The sequence below is a fragment of the Canis lupus genome, chromosome 20 (assembly GCF_048164855.1).
Source record: "Canis lupus baileyi chromosome 20, mCanLup2.hap1, whole genome shotgun sequence".
NCBI lineage: Eukaryota > Metazoa > Chordata > Mammalia > Carnivora > Canidae > Canis > Canis lupus.
The window spans coordinates 28,083,076-28,099,155 of NC_132857.1; the positions used below are offsets into that span (position 1 = coordinate 28,083,076).

The window sequence follows — 16,080 nt, forward strand, 5'->3', positions numbered from 1 at the left end:
ACTTGATCCCTGGAACTCTAGGATCACGCGCCGTGAGCCAAAGGCTGATGTTCAACCACTGAGCCACCCAGGCGTCCCTCTGGTATATTTTTTTTTATGTGTATAAGCATACAAAAACATGATTGTGTTTTTAGCACCATTGGACTGCTTTATTCATTTTTTTTATTTGTTTCATCACAACCATGATAGCCAGCCGAGATAGTTCTATTTGTTTTGTTTTGTTTTGTTTTTTGATTCTGTAGAGTTTTCCATTTCCTTCTAAGGTTTGTATTAAGTTGACATCATAGCTTTTACTGTTTTCATAAGTGAATTTGGAAAGTTTAGGAATGGGTTAAGTTTTTAGTTGTGGATTTTATCTCTTGTGAATAATTTGTAATAATACCTTGAATTGCTAATATACTTCGTAGTTCGTAAAAAATTTTGAATTTAATTCTGTATGGCAGTGGTGAGTTAAAACATTTTTTTTCCCTAAGATTTTATTTAAGAGAGTGAGTGAGAATGCATGTGAGTGTGTGCATGTACATGAGTGGTGAGGGATAGTGGGAGGGAGAGGGACAAGCAGAGCCCTTTGAGCATGGATCAAGGCTTGATTCCAGGACCCTGAGCCGAAGTCACATGCTTAACTGAACTACCCAGATGCTCCTGAGAACTTTAAGAATACTGCTCAGACATTTTAGGCCTTTTACTGTGTTGACATTTGTACTTAGTGGTATGAAAGTAGTAATGGATAAAACTGCTTGCTCCTTAGCATGGTTTAGGCAGTGGTACCAAACTGTACTAATAGTCATTGTATGTTTACTACCACCTCACACCGGTATTTGAAAAGAGAAAAGCCAATTTCACTGATCTTGAAATGTCATTGAAGCATTAAAAATAATTAATGTCAACCCTTGAGTATGTTTTAAATTTATTTTATTTTAATTCTAATAGTTAACATACGTTGTTATATTAGTTTCAGGTCTACAATATAGTGATTCAACTATTCCATACATCACCTAGTCAGCGCTCATTATGACAAGTGTACTCCTTAACCCCCATCACATGTCACCCATTCTCCCACCTGCCTTGAGTATGTGTTTTTTTAAATACAGCATGCTGTGGACCGAATCATGTCTTTGTAAAATTCATATGTTGAAATCCTAACCACCAATGTGATGAGATTTGGAGATCTGGCCTTTGGGAGATAATTGGGTTTAAATGAGGGAATCAAAGTAGGGCTTCCTGATAGGCCCTTATAAGAGGAGACACCAGAGAACTTGCTGTCTCTTTCTGCCATATGAGGATATACTAAGAAGATGGCTGTCTGTAAGCCAGGAACCTGACTGTCCTGGCACCCCAATATCAGATTTTCAGTCTCCAGAACTGTGAGAAAATAAATTTTTGTTTAAACCTTTCAGTCTGTGCTAGTTTATTATGGCAAGCCAAGCAGACTAATGCATAATCTGTGATGAAGTGGGAAGTGTGAATAGAGCATTTTTGCTGCTTACAGAAGTACTGCAGTTCCCTTGAGGAAATTATGTAGTGTTAATATTCACATTTTCTGTGGAATCTATTTTTTACTTGGAAGGATGACACACTGTTCAAATAGAGGCAGGGCATGGATAGAAAAGGAGGAGCCCTAGTTAACCAATATCAGAAATGAAAGAAGGGCTATCACTGCAGATCTTATAAATTTTAAAATGTTAATAAGAGAAATGTATGAACAATACTATGTCCTAAAATGTGGCAACTTGAGTGAAATTGATATATTGCTTCAAAGAACAAACTACCAAAACTGATTCAAGAAGGAATAGATAACCAGAATAGTTTTTTAAAAAGAAGCTGATTTCATAATTAAAAACTTTTCAGCAAAGGAAACTTGAGGTCCATTCAGATGCTTTCACAGGTGAATTCTATCAAACTTTTTTTTTTTAAAGATTTTATTTATTTATTATGAGAGACACACAGGGAGAGGCAGAGACACAGGCAGAGGGAGAAGCAGGCTTCACGCAGGGAGCCCGACGTGGGCTTGATCCCGGGTCCCTAGGACCATGCCCTGGGCTGAACGTGGCGCTAAACCGCTGAGCCACCAGGGCTGCCCATATCAAACATTTAAGGAGGAAATAATACCAATTTGATACAATCTCTTCCAGTAGATATTAGAAGGAATACTTTCCAACTCATTCTATGAGGCTTGATGTAAATCCAGGTTAAGATATTTCAAGAAAAGAAAGCTACGTTAGTATCCTTAATGAGTGTACATTAGAAGTCAAAACAAAATGTTAGTGATTGGGATGCTTGGGTGGCTCCGTTGGTTAAATGTCTGCCTTTGGCTCAGGTCGTGATCCCCAGGTCCTGGGCTCCCTGCTCAGTAGGGAGCCTGCTTCTCCCTTTCCCTATGCTGTTCCTCATGCTTGTGCTTTCTGGCTTGCTCTCTCTATCAAATAAAATATCTTTTAAAAATGTTAGTAATTAAAATCCAACTATTGTTGGATATAAAAAGGATGATATATCATGACCAAATGGGATTTATTCTGGGAATGCCAGGATGTTCCATATTTGAAAGTCAGGCTAATTTACTTTAATCGATAGATGAAGAGAAGCCATATGATCATCTTTGTAGATGGAGAATAAGCATTTGACAAAATTCTTCATACTTTTTTTTTTTAAGATTTGAGAGAGACTGAGAGCATGAGGTCGGGGGAGGGGCAGAGGGAATGGGAGAAGCTGACTCCCCACTGAGCAGGGAACTCCACATCATGACCTGAGGCAGATGTTTAACCTACTGAGCCACCCAGGCACCCCTTTTAATACCTTCTTGATAAAAATTCTTTTATCAAGAAGGTATTAAACTAAGAATTTTATCAAACTAAGAATAGAAGCATTTTACATTCACATGATGAAGGGCATCTACAAAAATCTATAGCTAATGTCATACTTAAAAGAGATAGTGAAAGTCTGAATGCTTTCTCCTTTTAAGACTGAGAATAGTGCAATACGTCAAGAAAAAGAAAGCTTTCAGAACAGAAATAAAGTAAATTGCCCCTATTTGCAGATGACATGATTGCCTATGCAGAAAACCCCTGGGAATCTAAAGAAAGCTTCTAGGAACATGTGAATCTAGCAAGGTTGCAGAATAAATAGACAATGTATAACAATTAATTGCATTTCTTTATACTAGCAGTGACCAACTGGGAATGGAAATCAGTTAAAAAACAAAAACAAAAACCAGTAACATTTAAATAGCAACCAAAGGGCAGGCCTGGTGGCTCAGCGGTTTAGCACTGCCTGTAGCCCAGGGTGTGATCCCGGAGAGTCCGACGTCAGGCTCCCTGCATGGAGCCTGCTTCTCCCTCTGCCTGCCTCTCTCTCTCTCCCTCTCTCTCTGTGTCTCTCATGAATAAATAAATAAAATCTTTAAAAATAAATAAGTAACAACCAAAACAGGTATAAATCTCACAAAGCATGTGTAGGATCTCTGTGCCTTAAACTATAAAACATGGATGAAGCAAATCAAAGAAGGCCTAAATAATTATAGAGAATTACCTGTTTGTGGTTTGAAGACAGAGAATTGTTAAAGGGTAATTTCTCTTCAGATTGGTCCATCCAAATGAAAATCTCAGCAACATTTTGTATAGATCATAAACTGCTTTTAAAAAAATTATAAAATGGCAAAAGAATACAAATTGCTAGAATACTTTTTTTAAGTGTTTTTTTTTTAAAGATTTTATTTATTTATTGATGAGACAGACACACACACAGATCCCAGGTCTCCAGGATCCACGCCCTGGGCTGAAGGCAAGTGCTAAATTGCTGAGCCACCCTGCTAGAATACTTTCGATAAAGAACCTAGTTGGAAAATCTGATCTGAAATATAGCTGGTTTCAAGATGTTCTGTAAAGTTACAGTAATCAAGATATTGAGGTAGAGACATAAAATATAGTCAGTTAATTTCAGCAAAAGTTTAAAGGCAATTCAGTAGAAAAAGATAGTCTCTCAGCATATGGAGTTGGAATAGTTGGACACCATACGAGAAAAAGGAATTTCTGCATTATACCTAATGTGAAAATGAACTCAAATAGATCAGCGATCTAAATGTAAAATGTAAAATAATACAATTGCCAGAAGAGCAGGAACAAAGGAAAAATATCTTTGTAGTCTTGGCTAACTACAGATTTCTAGGGGCACCTGGGTCACTGAGTTTCTTAAATGTCTGACTTTGTCTCAGGTCGTTATCTCAGGGTCCTCATTCAGTGGGGAGTCTGCTTCTACCTCTCCCCCTTCTTTACTTGGGCTCTGTCTCTCAAATTTTAAAAGAAAAAAGATTTCTTACATATGACCAAAAGTACAAAATAAGTTGATAAATTGGATTTCATTAAAATTAAAAACTTTGCTCTTTGGAAGGTACTCTGAAAACAGTGAAAAGTGGTAGATTACTAGAAGATCTTTGCAGATCACATATCTGACAAAGATTTTGTATGTAGGATACAGAAATAATTCTCAAAACTCTACAATAAGGACCCAATTAAAGAATGGGCAAACGATTTTTAAAAAAAAATATTTTATTTATTTATTCATGAGAGGCAGAGAGGCAGAGACACAGGCAGAGGGAGAAGCAGGCTCCATGCGGGGAGCCCGACGTGGGACTCAATACCGGGACTCCAGGATCATGCCCGGGGCTGAAGGTGGTGCCAAGCCGCTAAGCCACCCGGGCTGCCCTGGGCAAAAGATTTGAATAGAAACTTTGCTGGACGAGATGTATGGTGGTTAAGTATGGACCAAAAGGTGGTATGTGGGATCCCTGGGTGGCGCAGCGGTTTGGCGCCTGCCTTTGGCCCAGGGCGCGATCCTGGAGACCCGGGATCGAATCCCACGTCGGGCTCCCGGTGCATGGAGCCTGCTTCTCCCTCTGCCTGTGTCTCTGCCTCTCTCTCTCTCACTGTGTGCCTATCATAAATAAATAAAAAATTAAAAAAAAAAAAAAAAAAAAAAAAAAAAAAAAAACAAAAGGTGGTATGTGTCATTCATTAGTATTAGGGAAATGCAAATTAAAAACCACAATGAGAAACTGCTGTATATCTGTTAGGATGACTAAGAAATCAATAGCTGACAATGTGAAGTATTAATGAGGATGTAGAGCAACTGGAACTTTCATACATTGCTAGTGGGAATGCAAATTGGCACAGCCACTTTGGGACATCTTTTGGCAGTTTCTCATAAAGTTAAATATAACTCACATGATGACCCTGTAGTTTCAATCCTAGACATTTACCCCCAGAAAAGTGAACACTGATGTTTACTCAAAAACTATATACGACTGTCAATAGTAATTTTGTTCAAATTGCTAAGCACTATAGATAATTCAGGTGTCCCTGAATTGGTGAATGGATAAGCAAACTGTGGGATGTCTATTGAATTCAACAATAAAAAAGGAATTATTGGTATGTGATAGAGCATTGGCAAATCTCAAAAGTATTATGCTAAATTAAAAATGCCAGACTCAAAAGGGTATACGATGTGTGATTCTGTTTATATGCATCCTACAAAAGACAAAAGCTACAGTGATGGGAAACATATCAATGGTTGTAGGGACTAGGGGTAGTGGTAGAAATTGATAACAGGGTTCTGCATCTTGATTGTGGTTATTCTATGATTCTGTGCATTTGTCAGAACATAGCATTGTATACCAAAAAGTGAATTTTAGTACATGTAATTTTAAAAATTAGTTAATCAGGAGTATGCGAAGGGAGGCCAGAAACTAGGAGATAATATTTGCAGAAGATATATCAGATAAAGGATTGTTATCCAAAATATACAAAGAACTCTTAAAACTTAACTGAGAAAATGAACAGTTTGATTAAAAAATGGGCAGGGGGCATCTGGCTGGCTCAGTTGGTGGAACATGTGTCTCTTTTTTATTTATTTATTTTTTATTTATTTATTTTTTTACATACATGAGTTTATTCTTACAAAACCTGATGAGGTTATTCATATTCCTCTACCATTTTATAAAAGAGGATATTAAGTTAATTGACCAAAGTCTTCAGCTAGCATACATTAAACCCAACACTTGAACAAAGGAAGTCTGCTTTCATAGATAAACTCGAATAATATTCTACGCTAGTGAAATCACACTTTATTGATAACCTACACAATCACTCATTTCCAGTACAATGATAATCATCAGATGGACACATGCTCTCCCCTCCACTTTGATGGAGGGTCATAGAGGTCTTGCCCTTATTTTTTAAACTAGTGTAAATTTATTGCATTGCTTAGATATTTCATTATGCATAGATACTGATGACCACTGACACAGAATTACTAAAGTACTAATGTGAATGTTTGAAATGATGTTTCCTATTTGTATTGAAAGGAAAATTATATTAAAGATTGTATTAAGCATATATAAAATTTTTTTGAGATATCCTTTGGTGCGTGTTTGTGTGTGGTTATGTGTAACTCTTGTGGGAAATATTTCATCTGTTTCAACAAGAAAAATCTAGTTTTCAAAATTCAGGACAACAGTCATGGCAATCTTTGACTAACATATGGAAACATGTAAAAATGAAAGCATATTTGTTTTATATATTACAATTTTTACAAGTGTTTTAATAAATTTTGCGATCAACTTTGAGCCTTTACTTCGGAGTAATTCTATGATCTGCCATGGTACTGTATTACTCCTCTTATGAGACCCTGTGTGACTAAATAGTTGTTGAATTCCCTGTGGGTATATTACCTGTTTCTATCATAAATAATTTAAAAGGGCAGCTCGAAGTTGTTAAAATGCCTGCTGATGATATTATATGTCCTTTCCTCATATCCAGAGTACCTTATTACCTTACACCTGGGTATCAGAAAATGAAAACCATTTGCTTTTGTAAAAAAAAAAAAAAAAAGTGAGCAAATCAAATATTGATTATGTATAGAGATGCTGACCATCTTCATTCAGATTATCACTTTAGCTTTCTCATGTAATCTCTGATTTCATTTGAAACAATTATCTAGTTGTTGATATTTCTGCACATGGTTTATTCTCAATGCCATGGTGTGTTGTGTGTGTGTGTATGTGTGATTTTTGTTTGGTTGCTTTAGATACTAGGGCTGTCCCTTGAAATTTAGGCAAGTATGTATTAGGCAGTTAGTATTCAGAGCTATTTGAACAGTCACCTGAATCACAGTATTTGAGGAACTACAATAGTAAGTCATCAATCAGAAACCCCTGTATAGAAAGCAGATGGAAATAGTAGTATAAAAGCAGGTTGCCTTAGCAAGATTTACAGCATTATAAATGCCAGGAAACTTCACCTCTTCAGATTTCTGTGACCTTCTGGCACAGATGTTATAGAATGGCACTAAACCATATTTTCACCTTGTCCCTAGACTACTGCAAACAATATTCTGATTGATGACATCTTCTGACTCCTCTATAATCCTTTTTTTAAATTTATTTTTTATTGGTGTTCAATTTACCAACATACAGAATAACCCCCAGTGCCCGTCACCCATTCACTCCCACCCCCTGCCCTCCTCCCCTTCTACCACCCCTAGTTCGTTTCCCAGAGTTAGTTTAGTAGTCTTTACGTTCTGTCTCCCTTTCTGATATTTCCCACACATTTCTTCTCCCTTCCCTTATATTCCCTTTCACTATTATTTATATTCCCCAAATGAATGAGAACATAGAATGTTTGTCCTTCTCCGATTGACTTATTTCACTCAGCATAATACCCTCCAGCATGTGTCTCTTTTTTAAAGATTTATTTAAAAGAGAGTGAGTGGGGATCCCTGGGTGGCTTAGCGGTTTGGCGCCTGCCTTTGGCCCAGGGTGCGATCCTGGAGTCCTGGGATCGAGTCCCACGTCGGGCTCCCGGCATGGAGCTTGCTTCTCCCTCTGCCTGTGTCTCTCTGCCTCTCTCTCTCTGTGTCTGTCATGAATAAATAAATAAATAAATCTTTAAAAAAAAAAAAAAAAGTGAGTGAACTTTAAAAAAAAAAAAGTGAGTGAACCTCCCTCCTGTTCACTCTGTGGGACAGAGAGTCTTAAGCAGACTCCACACTGAGCATAGAGCCTGATGTGAGGCTTTTAAAAGACCCTGAGACCATGACCCGAGCAGAAAGTGTAGGTTCCCCCGAGGTGGTTATTGATCTTGGGGTTGTGAGATGAAACCCCATATTGGGCATAGAGCTTATACTGAAAAAAAAAAAAAAGAAAAATTGGGCAAAAGATCTGAACAGACACTTCACCAAAGAAGAGATACAGATGTCAAATAGGCATATGGAAAGATGCGTAACATCATTCATCATCAGGGAACTGCCAGTTAAAACAATGAGATAACTACTGGAATGTCTCAAATCCAAAATACTGATAACAGTAAATGCTGGTGTGAATATGAAGCAACGAGAACTCTCATTAATGAATGAGAGTGATAAAAATTGATTTGCAAGCAAAAATTAGAGTTATGAACACTTGTATCTGCCTTGTGAGATTGAATTTCCCAGTTATTAATAGTTCTTTTAAAAATTCTTTTTAAGGATGGTCTATTTTCATATGCTTCCGCATATACATCTATAAACACATACCTTAAAGAAGATGTTGCTTGAAAGAAGGTTTTCACACGGTATAGGTTCAGTGAGATAAGCATATGGCTGTTCTCATGTGCTTTTTTTTTTTCTTAAGATTCTATTTATTTGAGTGAGAGAATGAGTGAGCGAGCAAGCATGAGTGGGAGGAGGGGGAGAGGGAGAAGCAGACTCCCCACCAAGCAAGGAGCCTGATGTGGGGCTTGACCCCTAGGTAATGACCTGAAAGATATTTTGATTAATTGATTGATTAATTACTCGAAAGATATTTATACACGTGGTTTCTTTTTCTTTTTTTTTTTTTTTTTAAGATTTTATTTATTTATTTGACAGAGCAAGAACACAAGCAAGAGGAGCAGCAGATGGAGTGGGAAAAACATGCTTTCCGCTGGGCAGGGAGCCTGATGTGGGGCTTGATGGATCATGATCTGAGTTGAAGGCGTCTGCCACCCACACACTCCCACAGTGTAGTTTCAATGAGTTAAGCATAAGGCTGTTCCTTATGTATTAACACATATGTTTACAAACTGGTGCCATAATAAAAGATGTTAGTTGAAGGATGCGTTAAACACAGGGTAGTTCAAATGGGTTAAGCATACTGCTCTTCCCTTATGCCTCTACACATAAGTTTACATACACAGGTATATATTAGTGAAAGAAGATGTTGCTTGAACAGTGGTTATACACAGTCTGGTTTCAATGAGTTAAGCATACAGCTATTCTCATATGCTTCTACATATACTTTGACAAACACTTATATCTTAATGAAAGAAGATGTTAGTTGAAGACCACTGGTGATTTTAATAAATGTGATTATTTTGTTTTATAAGAAATTGAGTTAGATGATACATAATTCTGTGAAACCAGTGTTTTCTAAATGATCAGTGCATGATGTTGTAAAATCAAACATGAGTAAAAGTTCCAAAGTGCAAATAAATGCACTTTAACAGTACAAAAAGATTATTGGTGTGATTTATTTTTATTTCTTGAAGAATTCATTTATTTTTTTGAGAGTGAGCGAGCATAAGTGGGGCTAGGGAGAAGCAGGCTCTCTGCTGAGCAGGGAGGTCAACATGGGATTCAGTAATCCCATGATTCAGTTAGGCAGATGCTTAACTGACTGAGATACCCAGTACCCCTTATTGATGTGATTTTTAGATGTCACATTACAGTTAATATTTAGTAAACTACAGCTTGTCAGATTTTGTTGGAATATTAAAGAATATTCACACTTTTCAGAGAAGGCAATTAAAATACAATTCCCCTTTCCAAATATATATCTGTGTGGGTCCATGTATTTTTCATATACTTCATCCCAAATATTGCAACAGGTTGAATGCAGCATTAAAATGAGAATCTAGGGCAGTCCAGGTGGCTCAGCAGTTTAGCGCCACCTTCGGCCCAGGGCTTGATCCTGGAGCCCCAGGATCAAGTCCCACGTCAGGCTCCCTGTATGGAGCCTGTTTCTCCCTCTGCTTGTGTCTCTGGCCCTCTCTCTCTCTCTCATGAATAAATAAATAAATAAATAAAAATCCTTTAGGGCAGCCCAGGTGGCTCAGTGGTTTAGCGCCACCTTCAGCCCAGGGCATGATCCTGGAGACTCGGGATTGAGTCCCATGTCGGGCTCCCTGCATGGAGCCTGCTTCTCCCTCTGCCTGTGTCTCTGCCTCTCTTTCTCTCTGTGTCTGTCATGAATAAATAAATAAAACTAAAAAAAATCCTTTAAAAAAAATAAAATGAGAATCTAGCCATTTTCAATTAAATTAAGCTAGACATTAAAGAGATTTGGGAAAAAAAGTCACTTTTCACTAGTTTTATTTGGGAAAGGGGAAATAGCTATCATAATGGGTTTATCTTTATTTTTTTTTTTAAGATTTTATTTATTTATTTATGAGAGACACAGAGGCAGAGATATAGGCAGAGGGAGGAGCAGGCTCCATGCAGGGAGCCTGATGTGGGACTCGATCCCGGGTCTCCAGGATCACACCCTGGGCTGAAAGCGGCGCTAAACTGCTGGGCTACCCAGGCTGCCCGGGTTTATAATTTTTTATTGTTATGTTATTTTTATATTTTTTTATGGTAAAAACATTTAAAAACATACTTAGATTTTAACCAGCTGGACTCAGTTTAGATGATACTAGTTTTGTTGGCAACATCCAAAGTATCATAGTCAGGAGCCAGTCAAACATATGCCTTCTCTTCATTGGGCCTGATTAGGGTGTTGACTTGGCCTTGTCAGTGTCAGTTTTTTCACACTTATTTTGTGCTTGTTGGCCATAATATCCACAATGAACACAAGTGTATTCTGTTTTCTTCATGGCTAATTTAGTGGTCAGGGGGAAGTTGACAATGGCATAGTGGTTAAGCTTCTTTCTACTGGGGGTGCTCTTCAGGGATATTTGGGCTGCCTTTGCAGATGTAGTATCTTGGGCCCTTGGAAGTAGGTGATATGCCCATCTTTTTTTTGTGATTGGATACCTTTCAGCACTGTTTTCTTGGCATTTAAAGCCTTGACTTTGGCTTTGGGAGGGGCAGGGGCTTCTGTCTTTGTCTTTGGCGTCATCTTCGTGAAAGGAGGGTTTATCATTGTTTTATTTATTTATTTTTTATATCATTGTTTTATTTTTTATTTAAAAATTTTTTTTAAATTTATTTATGATAGTCACAGAGAGAGAGAGAGAGAGAGAGAGAGAGAGAGAGAGGCAGAGACATAGGCAGAGGGAGAAGCAGGCTCCATGCACCGGGAGCCCGACGTGGGATTCTATCCCGGATCTCCAGGATTGTGCCCTGGTCCAAAGGCAGGCGCCAAACCGCTGCGCCACCCAGGGATCCCTATATCATTGTTTTAAATGCATATTAAATATTTTGAATTTCTTTGTTTTAATTTCTAAATGGCAATATCTGTAAATATCACAGTAAACAAGAATTTGGGGGAATCTTCAATTTTTAAAAGCAAAGGTATCCTGAAATGAAAAGTTTAAGAAGTTACTGCTCTAAGGAAACTGTTTCTTTCTTTTTTTTTTTTTTTTTTTTTTAGGAAACTGTTTCAGAAGTAAGCCATCCAAGTTATTAGGATGTCTGATGGCTCCCAGATTTTTGCTGCACTTTATCATCACCTGGGAGCTTTAAAAAAAATCTCTGCTGGGATGCCTGGGTGGCTCAGTGGTTGAGTGCCTGTCTTTGGCCCAGGGCGTGATCCTGGAGTCTCCGGATCAAGTCCCACGTCGGGCTCCCTGCATGGAGCCTGCTTCTCCTTCTGCCTGTGTCTCTGCTCTCTCTGCATCTCTTTGTGTCTCTCATGAATAAATAAACAAAATATTAACAAAAAAATCTCTGCTGCCCAGTTCATATCCCATATAATTAAATCAGAATGAGGATGAGAGCCTAAAAGCCTGGATTTTAGGAACAGCTGGCTTTAGCTTATATGTAGGTAACTTTATCTACAAAATGCTCTATGGTTTTTGTTTATTTTTGCAAAGATGAATTTTGTAATCCACTGAGAATTAGTTTGTCCACTTTTTATTGGTTTAAATACTTGGTTAGTTGGGATGCCTGGGTGGCTCAGCGGTTAAGCATTTGCTTTTGGCTCAGGGCATGATCCTGGGATGCAGGATCAAGTCCCGCATCTGGCTTCCTATGGGGAGCCTGCTTCTCCCTCTATGTCTCTGCCTCTCTCTCTATGCTCAGTTGTGTCTCTCATGAATAAATATATAAATCTTCTAAAATACTTGGTAAGTTAATATGCATTTTAAAAAATGGTGCAAAACTGGAAAATGTATCTTGTATACTAATCACAAGGATGAAAACCACACTCCATAACCACTGACTTTATCTCCATTTAAAACTTTTTTTTTCTTTTTTACTTTTTGTTTTTATTATGCACTACATTAATACACTGCATAACCTTCCAGGAGAGGTAGATGAGCCATAACCGAGGTATTTTTCATCAATCAGGAAAATGCTTCCTTAATGGATATTCTCCAAACCCTTTGACACATAGTATCGATTAACTCCACTCGCCTATCTCTTTGCATCATACTCCACTGATATGGATAATAGGCAGCCCTTTTTTCCTTGCCCCCATTATTGAACCTGTGGATGTGTGCCGTGGCTGTGCAGGGGATAACCAAGCACGCGGCCATGACGCTGATCCGGAGAATCTCGAACCACATTGCACCGCGGTTGGCAGGGCCTCCATTTAAAACTGTTGGGGTGGGGGGTGGGGGCTTGGGTCATTGGTTAAAGATCTGTCTTTAGCTGAGGTTATGTTCCCATAGTCCTGGGATCCAGCCCTGCATCAGACTTCCCAGCTTAGCAAGGAGTCTACTTCCCCCTCTGCCCCTCCCTCACCCCTTTCATGCTCTCTTGCTCTCTCAAATAAGATCTTAAAAAAAAACAAAACAGGGATCCCTGGGTGGCGCAGCGGTTTGGCGCCTGCCTTTGGCCTAGGGCGCGATCCTGGAGACCCAGGATCGATTCCCACGTCCGGCTCCTGGTGCATGGAGCCTGCTTCTCTCTGCCTGTGTCTCTGCCTCTCTTTCTCTCTCTGTGACTATCATAAATAAATTAAAAAAAAAATTTAAAACAAAACAAAACAGTTAATGCTTAGGCTTCTTTATCCCAGAATCACACTTTTGAAAGGTTGAACTATTACTTTCTAACTAAGTTGACATCCAGAATATGGTCATATGGATTATATGTAAAAGTTAGTTTTTAACTTTTGGCACAGAAAACTACATCTAAAAGCACAAGAATGGGCAGCCCAGGTGGCTCAGTGGTTTAGTGCCGCCTTCAGTCCAGGGCCTGATCCTGGAGACCTGGGATCAAGTCCCACGTTGGGCTCCCTGCATGGAACCAGCTTCTCCCTCTGCCTGTGTCTCTGCCCCTCTCTCTCTCTCTCTCTCTTTCTCTTTCTCTCTCTCTGTCTCTCTGTCTCTCATGAATAAATAAAATCTTAAAAAAAAACACAAGTACAGTATCAGGTAATGTGCATTAAAAACTGGTCTAGTGTAGTATCTACTAACATGTTTCAGTAGCTTTACAAGTAAGTATTAGTGGAAGCTACTTAACCTTAGGGTATGAAGAATTACAAAGTTAAATCTTTGGCTGAAAGTTATAAAAGTTGGAAAACTCCTATATTGAGAATTAATTAAAATTGATCTTTGAGTGCTTGGGTGGCCCAGTTAAGTGACCAACTCCTGATTTTAACTCAGTCATGATCTCAGTGTGGTGAGATTGAGCTGGTATTGGACGTCCCACTCATTGGTCAGTGTACTTGTCCATTTCCTGCCACTAAAATAAAAAAATTGATCTTTATTTTTAAAGATTTTATTTATTTATTCATGAGAGACCCAGAGAGGCAGAGACATAGAGGGAGAAGCAGGCTCCCCATGGGGAGCCTGATGTGGGCTTTAATCCCAGGACCCCAGGGTTATGACCTGAGCCAAAGGCAGATGTTTAACCACTGAGCCACCAAGATGCCCCTAAAAATTGATTTTTAATGTGCAGTTTAGTTATCAACAGATTTATGATAGTCTAAAATGCTTATCTTTTGAGTTAATTATTTCATATGTGTATTCTTAGCATGGGTGGTTTGTTTTTACCTGCTAGTGAGTTGCTCATCCTAACTTTTCTTTGCTCATGCTAACTTTTTATTTATTTTTTTATTTTTAAAATTTTTATTTATGATAGTCACAGAGAGAGAGAGAGAGAGGCAGAGACACAGGCAGAGGGAGAAGCAGGCTCCATGCACTGGGAGCCCGACGTGGGATTCGATCCCGGGTCTCCAGGATCGCGCCCTGGGCCAAAGGCAGGCGCTAAACCGCTGCGCCACCCAGGGTTCCCCATGCTAACTTTTTAAATGGACTTTTTATTGAGATAATTATATATAAAATATATTTGTGAGCAGCAATACAGAATGATCCTATGTACCTTTACCTAATTTCTCCCAGCGGTAACAACTTGGAAAACTATAGTACAATATCGCAAGTCAATTATTTTTTTAAAAAGATTTTATTTATTTATTTGAGAGAGAAAGTATGTGAGAGAGAAAGCATGAGCAACTGAGCAGGGACCTTGATGTGGGGCTGGACCCCAGGACCCTGGAATCATGACCGGAGACTAAGGCCTGATGATTAACCAGCTGAACCATCCAGGCACCCCTACAAGTCAAATATTGACATTGATTTAATCTACAGATCTTACATAGATTTTCTGAGTTTTTTTTTTTTTTTTAAGATTTTATTTATTCATGAGAGAAAGAGAGAAACAGAGACACAAGCAGAGGGAGAAGCAGGCTCCATGCAGGGAGCCCCGTGTGAGACTCGATCCCAGGACTCCAGGATCACGCCCTGGGCCGAAGGCAGACACTCAACTGCTAAGCCACCCTGGCGTCCCTCTGCAATTTCATTATATGTATATATTTGTGTATCTACCACCATCGTCAAGATACCTAGCAGTTCATCACATAGTAGTTCCCCTTTTATAATCACATCCTTCCTTTATCTCTTACTCCTGCCAATCACTAATCACTCCATTTTTGTCATCTTGTTATTTCAAGAATGTCACGTAAGTGAAAGTATACGGTATATAACTTTTTAGATAGGTTCATGTATCTCTTACCACAGTTGAGATACAGAATCATGTGAACTTTTAAAAACTATGTAAACAGCTACCTTCTTGTTTATTTTTTTAAAAACTGAATGGTCTCAGTATAAATTGTTCCTGATTTGTTCAGGATTCATATATTAAAGATTTGGCAGTGAAGAAAAGGAGACCATGGTCATTTGGTATTGGCCTTACTTACCATTTATGTAGGTCCCCTCAAAGTTTTGTTGACAGATTACATAGCATCTCTTTTAGGGTAGATTATTCATCCCAGGACCTACTTATTGGTTTGGAGATAGGTAATCTTAAAATAGAGGTTTCCAGACTGAGGTTCTGACAGTGAAGTCAAGGTTTGTTTTAATGAGAGTGAGGATCTTAAAACTTTTTTATTATTTTCAGAAGTTCTACACTAATTATACTTGCTATTCTAGCTATTTAATGCATCAATAATTTGCTCTTGGTTAGAATTATTTCATCTCAGTTTGGAAAACGAAGCTTTTTTGTGCTGATGAGAAACTCTGATTAGTGGTTGATGTGATAAGAATTATTTGATTTGTTAATTGGACCAGATTCTGGTTCCATAGCTACTACCACTTGGGATAGTTGCTTCATGTGAACTTCTTTGGCTATGAATACACAGTGGTAGCAGAAATTAAGTGATCAAAAGAGGAAGATACATAGATAGGAAATCCAGGGAAGAAGATACTTTTTTTTTTTTTTTAACCCGTGACTCAGTATACACACATGTACAACTGAAACAGTTTCACAAAAGCAGTTCTTTCCTGTAAAATATGTAGTTCAATATTATGTGTTCTATTTTTTTTTTTTTATTATTAAAGTACTGTTGGTTAGCTAAATTGGTTTCAGGAACCATCAATATGATGTGACTTCTACTTTATTTTATTTTATTTT

The 16,080-nt window shown here is 38.2% G+C and overlaps 1 protein-coding gene and 1 pseudogene across 8 annotated transcripts in view; one reads left to right on the top strand and one right to left on the bottom strand.

Annotated features, from left to right (window-relative positions):
* Positions 1–16,080, top strand: part of WDR33 (WD repeat domain 33) — a 123,854-nt gene that overhangs the window by 32,885 nt on the left and 74,889 nt on the right. The window lies entirely within an intron of this gene.
* Positions 12,428–12,734, bottom strand: LOC140612081 (NADH dehydrogenase [ubiquinone] 1 alpha subcomplex subunit 1 pseudogene; annotated as a pseudogene).